Below are 6,453 nucleotides of genomic sequence, written 5' to 3' on the forward strand. Positions count from 1 at the left end.
CAAAAGATGGAGTCCTTAAGCCCATCACCATGGTAGAGTGAAATAATGAAAAAAAGTTTTTCATTGGGATTTCACATCAGACTCGGATCGATCGATTTATTCATATGACTGATGTTGGGTTTGACGAGTTCACTTTTACCCTAATTCAGTCGAGACTCATGATAGAGGAACTCAATCACACAGGTAGCTGCACCGAGAGGTTCGTATTCATTTCTGATGGGTTACCACCATATACTGCTAGGTGTCACTGATGGATTTTGAGAGCAATTAGAATGATATTGATGATCGATCATTCTAATTATCTGAATCAGAAGAGTTCTGATCCATCGAAAGGAGTTTCGATGATGTCGATGATGAGATCACGACATATCTCATTACCATATGAAAATGAATCTAACTGGATCACACAAATAAGAGTTAGGGTCTGGATGTCATCAATCAAGCTAGTCCAGTTCGATTGATTTGGATTAGATTCAATTAGGTTCAAGAAAATCGTGCTAGCACACGATTGAGCCTAACTTTCTCCTCGTATAATCTTTTCTATCTCGACTAGAGCCAGTCCAGCTCAGAAAAGTCTTATCTTAATTCATGAGATGAATTTAAGACAACACTTGCTAATTCCTGTCACCTGCCATTTCTGTTTTAGGACATCGGTCAAATATTGACTCATGGATCTTAAACTGAAGGCCACTTGGCAAGAGGTCATTAGAGAGTATTTGTGGAGTGTCCACCTGCTAATTTTACCCTCAAAGTGGGAGCCATAATCAGATATGGCGTGTGCCCCAAGTGGATAAGGATAGAGTCCCATGAGATGAGGACTCTATGCCTTGATCAACTCAAACTGTTGGGCGCCAATCTCACTGTGTTTATCCAGTGTTGGCACCAACAGTAGGAGGGTTTGATGGGATTCTTATCTAATATGATCATATGACATCACTCCACCAATCAAATTTTTTTTAGAATTAATTAAAATTTTTTGATCGGTCAAATGATGTGGCACTGCATGGTGCAGCAGGGTCTATTTAAACCCTGTCTGCACCTAGGATTGAGAGAATCTACTCAATACCCAGCAAAACATAAAACCCCTCCACTTCTCTATATTCCCTTTGCTTCTCTCCCTCCCCTCTTCACGTCCAAGAGGTTGGACATCCATCTGGTGCTTGTCCAAGACATGGTAGCTCCCTGATCAAAAGGCTGCAGGGATTTATCGAGAAGCTGCTGCTCCAGCTTCAGAAGATCTTTTGAAGATCTTTCAGATCAGATCCAGATCTAATTTTTGGAGCAAAAATTTGTAAGGAGAAGATGATCCAAATCCTACTCAAGTGGATACTGGTAGAGGCCAGACGACTGTGTGGCTATTTTTGAACCTCGGGCATTGCTGCGATCATCTAAAGGGTAATCTAGTTACTCTAGAGGTATTTCTCTAATCCTCAAGTTTTAGATTTAATTTTAGATTAAATATTAGATAATAAGAATTAGATCTAATAGATCTTAGATCTAAAATATTATAGGATAATTTTTTTTTAAAATATTCCACCCCATATCTCATTAGATATGGAAGATCCTACAAGGAAAAAGCCGATTTTTTTCCTTCAACTGATATCAGAGCAAGGTTCATGGCTCTATTTCAGATCTAATTTAGATCTAATTTTTATTTTTATTTATTTGATATTAATAAATTTCAGATATCACATCAGATGTGATAGAATCTAAAATTAAAAAATTTAAAATTAAATCCAAGTAGATCTAACATGTATGAGATGCATGACTAGACTAGGAATAGTTTAATCTATGAATAGTCTTAAAGTTTTATGTTTTAATGTGATTAAAATATAAATTAGATCTAATTTATTCTCTAATTTTTTGATATTATAAATATTATATTCAGATCAAAAAATAGAAAATAAAATCTAATTAATACATTAAGATTGATCTGATGCATGCCTAGACTAGTTGTAGAATTGTTCTAGTAACTGTCTAGAATAGATTTTATATTGAATAGTTCAATTTAAATCTTATTTTTCAGATGTTATATGTGATATATCAGATCTGAAAGCATGCTAATTAGATCAAATTTTAATACATGAGATGTATGCAAAGCATGTATAAATTAGATCTAAAATTATATATGTGATATGTAACTTAGATCTAACTAGTTTTGTAGTTAAATCAATATTTCTGATTAAGGTGTTCCTCATGGCCATCCGATCATAAGAACAAAGTAGGGTTAAGACCCTCTCCTCCCATTCAATGGGGTGTTCTTATGGCATGTAGGGGTGCTACACGTTCATCCTTAATCAGAAATCAAACTTACTTTTTTGCAAAACCCTAGATCCTGAAATCCTAGGATTTATTTTACATGTTTTATTTATGAATCTAAGACTTAATTAATGAATTAAGCTTATGAAATTAAATTAGATCTAAAATTGAGAATTTCAGATCTAAGTCATTTTCATAAAATTAGGTTCGGACTTGGGTAGCTCAATTAGGTCTAGCGGTTGATCAAACCGAATCAAAAGTTGGTTAGGTGGGATCATGAAAGCTAATAATTGACCAACCTAATAGGATTAAGTCTGGATCAAGGTCGAATCACATTCATATGTGACTCGATCAAGCCAGGACCTAATTAGGCTCAACGATTAGAGCCTGGATTGTAGGCTAACCCAATTGGTTCTGGTTCGATAATTTGATGTCTAAGGTAAGTTGGACAGATACGACCGACTAGTTTTTAATTGGGAGCTACTCGATTCGAATGCATTCTTGTCGAGTTAATGGCATATCCCATCCATCGGTCTCACTTACCTGGCCATATGTGTCGACCCAGTTCTAATTTGAGGTGGCTAACAATTCGAGCTAACCCATGCCACTAGGTTAGTCATAATTGTTATGACTATGTCAAGTCAAGTTTAATGAGACCTAAATCAAATCTCCCTAAGAAAATATTAAGTCTAAGGTCTTCCACCATTGTGGATGTGCGGGCCCTTCTCGAGGTTGATTGTTCTCGACTGGTTACAGTGGCTCAGTTGCACTGGAAAGATGCAACCATGTCCATTAGGCATTGGATGCTATGGATTAGAGGATAGGTTGTGCTCAATATTTTGGATACGGTGAAAAACTCAATCAGGAATCTAGTTCGTGCAAATGGTGGGTCTGACTTAACTAAGGATTGGAGCAATATTTCAGACACGGTGAGCTTCATAAATTAGAGACCAAGTTTTGGATGCACCATGATTAGAGAATCATTGGACAAGAGTTGTCCACTCATCGGTTGATCCATCATCAATAACTGTTAGGTGAGGTGATGAGCTAGTCGGTAAGACCGCACCACCCACTAGAAATTACTGATCACGGAGATTTTCACATCTCTACCTAGGGAGTGTAGGGATCTGAGAAAATAGTGGAAGCTTAATTTGTTTAAAAATGAAACTCCTAAATAAATTGGTTAAATCTGATTATAAAATCTAACTAAAAACTTTTGACTCTCTATAGGAAATATGTCTGTATCCAACCTCCTGACCAAAATACTAGACACCCATAGATTGACTGGACTCAATTTCAAAGACTGGTGAGGAACTATAGAATTATTCTGAGTTTTGAAAAACTGACTCATATCTTGGATCAGGACCCACCTACCATACCAGCACATCCGACTGTTGAACAGAGAGCATCTTTGAAAAAGTGGACGGATGACGATAACAAAGTCAGATACTACATGTTGGGTGCCATGTCTGATGACTTACAGCACCAACATGAAAATATTATGACTACCCGTCAAATGTTGGCTCACCTACAAGAGTTGTTTGGTGAACAAAGTCGCGCAGCCAAGTATCAAGTCTGCCAAAGACTTTTTAAGGTTAAAATGCGTGATGGACAGTCAGTCCAAGATCATTGTTTGACAATAATCAAAGATCTTGAGGAGCTTGAGAAGCTCGGTATCATCTTAGACAAGGATTTTCAGATTGATGTGATCCTTCAGTCCTTGTCCGATGCATATGGTCAGTTCATCATGAACTTCCATATGCATAAGATGCAGTGTACCTTGACTGAGTTAATGAATATATTGGTTACGACTGAGCTTTCTTTGAAGAGTTCAAAAGGCTCAGTCCTTACTGTGGAGCGGACTTCTTCCAAGAGAAAGTTTTTTGGAAAGAAGAAAAAATCTGTGAAGAAGCAAAAGGTGGATGGGAAAAGGAAGAAGATGGAACTAAAGAAGAAGGCTGCTGAAAAGAGAAAATATTTTTACTGCAATTCAGACGGTCATTGGAAGTGAAACTGTTCTCAGTACCTGGCCACCCTGAAGAACAAGAAGGATGGTCCTTCTGGAGGTATGCTCATTATAGAATCTAATCTTACAATTTTTTCTGCATCCAGTTGGATACTTGACTCTGGTTCTAGTGCTCATTTGTGCACTTCTATGCAGGATCTTGAGCAGAGTAGGAGGCTGAGGGATGGGGAGATGATCCTATGCATCGAAAACGGAGCAAGAGTTGCTGCTGTGGCCATGAGAACCTATCCTCTACGATTACCGTTAGGATTAGAATTAGTTCTTAGAGACTATTATTATGTGCCTGCAGTAAGCAGAAATTTGATTTTTGTTTCATGTTTAGCACAAGAAGGCTATGTGATTAGCTTTCATAAGGACCATTGTAACATATTTTATGAAAATAATAAAGTTGTAAATGGTTTTCTTATTAATGATCTCTATCAGCTACATATTGATGTATCTATATTTAATGTCGAGCAAAATATGAATGCCATAGGGATTAAAAGGCCTAGAGATAGTCTAAATGATAGGTATCTGTGGCACCGAAGGCTAGGTCATATAGCGGAAGACAAGGTTAACAAATTGAAGAAATCCGGGCTATTGAGTCTGTTGACTTTCGAGTCATATCCAGTTTGTGAATCATGCTTTCAAGAAAAAATGACCAAGCTCCTTTTTACAGGACATGGGGAAAGGGCCACAGACCTACTTGTCCTAGTACATATGGATGTGTGCGGTCCATTTGATGTGCCAGCTAGAGGCAACTATGTCTACTTCATTATCTTTACCGATGATATGTCTAGGTACGGATATATGTTTCTAATGAAACACAAGTTTGAAGCCTTTGAAAAGTTCAAAGAATTCAGACATGAGGTAGAAAAACAAACAGGAAAGCCTATTAAGGTTCTTCGATCAGATCGAGGAGGTGAATATCTTAGTCGGGAGTTCCTAGACTATTCTAAGGACAATGGCATAGTCTCTCAATAGACTCCACCTAGAACACACAACTCAACGAGATTTCAGAATGAAGAAATCAGATCCTATTAGATATGGTCCGTTCCATGATGAGCTTCATGAACCTCCCTGAGTTTCTTTGGAGACATTGTCTCATGATAGCAATATATGTATTGAATAGGATTCTCTCTAAAACTGTTCCTACCACTCCGCATGAGATATGGCATGGTAAGAAGCCAAATCTGAGTCATCTCAGAATTTGGGGTTGTCTAGCTCATGTCAAGAGATAGCAGGCGGATAAGTTAGAGTTCAGATCTTTTAGAGCTCGGTTCATAGGATATCCTAAAGAGTCATTAGGATACTATTTCTATATTCTAAAGATCACAATGTGATTGTGAATCGACATGCTATTTTCTTGAAAATAGTTTATTAAAGATAGTGGCATCAGAAGAATAGTTAAGCTCAAGGAGAATATCTCCCAAGAGCAACGAGTTAAAGAACCTGAGGAACCAAATCAATTAGAACCAGTCCTAACACAACCTCTTCCACCTCGTAGATCGACTAAGATTTTTTGTCCTCCTGAAAGGTACTTAGGTACCATACAAGAGATGTAGAAAAATATTCCTCACGAAAAATGGGATTCATGGCGATGACTCCAAGACCTATGACGAGGCGATATCAGATATCGACTTCGAAAAATGGTTAGAGGCAATGAGATCAGAAATTGACTCGACGCACTCAAACCAAGTCTAGACCTTGGTAGATCCACCTGAAGGTATTATACCTATTAGATGTAAATGGATCTTCAAGAGAAAGATAGGTGTAGATGGGAATGTGGAGATATTCAAGGCTAGGCTCGTAGTGAAAGGTTATAATGAGCGTGAAGGCATTGACTATCAGGATATCTTCTCGCCTATAGCCATGCTAAAATCCATCCGCACATTGCTTGCTGTTGCAGTCTATTTCGATTATGAAATATGGCAGATGGACGTGAAAATGGCGTTCTTAAATGGATATCTTGAGAAAGATATCTATATGGAACAGCCGCTTGGTTTCACATCCAGTGATGATGATCACAAGGTCTGTAAGCTGCAAAGATCCATTTATGGACTTAAGCAACATTTCAGAACTGGAATACTCGTTTCAATGATGTGATCAAAATATTTGGTTTCATCAAGAATGAGGAGAAACCATGTGTGTTCAAGAAGGTCAGTGAGAGCGCAATTGTCTTCCTCGTA

The sequence above is a fragment of the Elaeis guineensis genome, chromosome 4 (assembly GCF_000442705.2).
Source record: "Elaeis guineensis isolate ETL-2024a chromosome 4, EG11, whole genome shotgun sequence".
In the NCBI taxonomy this organism is placed as follows: domain Eukaryota; kingdom Viridiplantae; phylum Streptophyta; class Magnoliopsida; order Arecales; family Arecaceae; genus Elaeis; species Elaeis guineensis.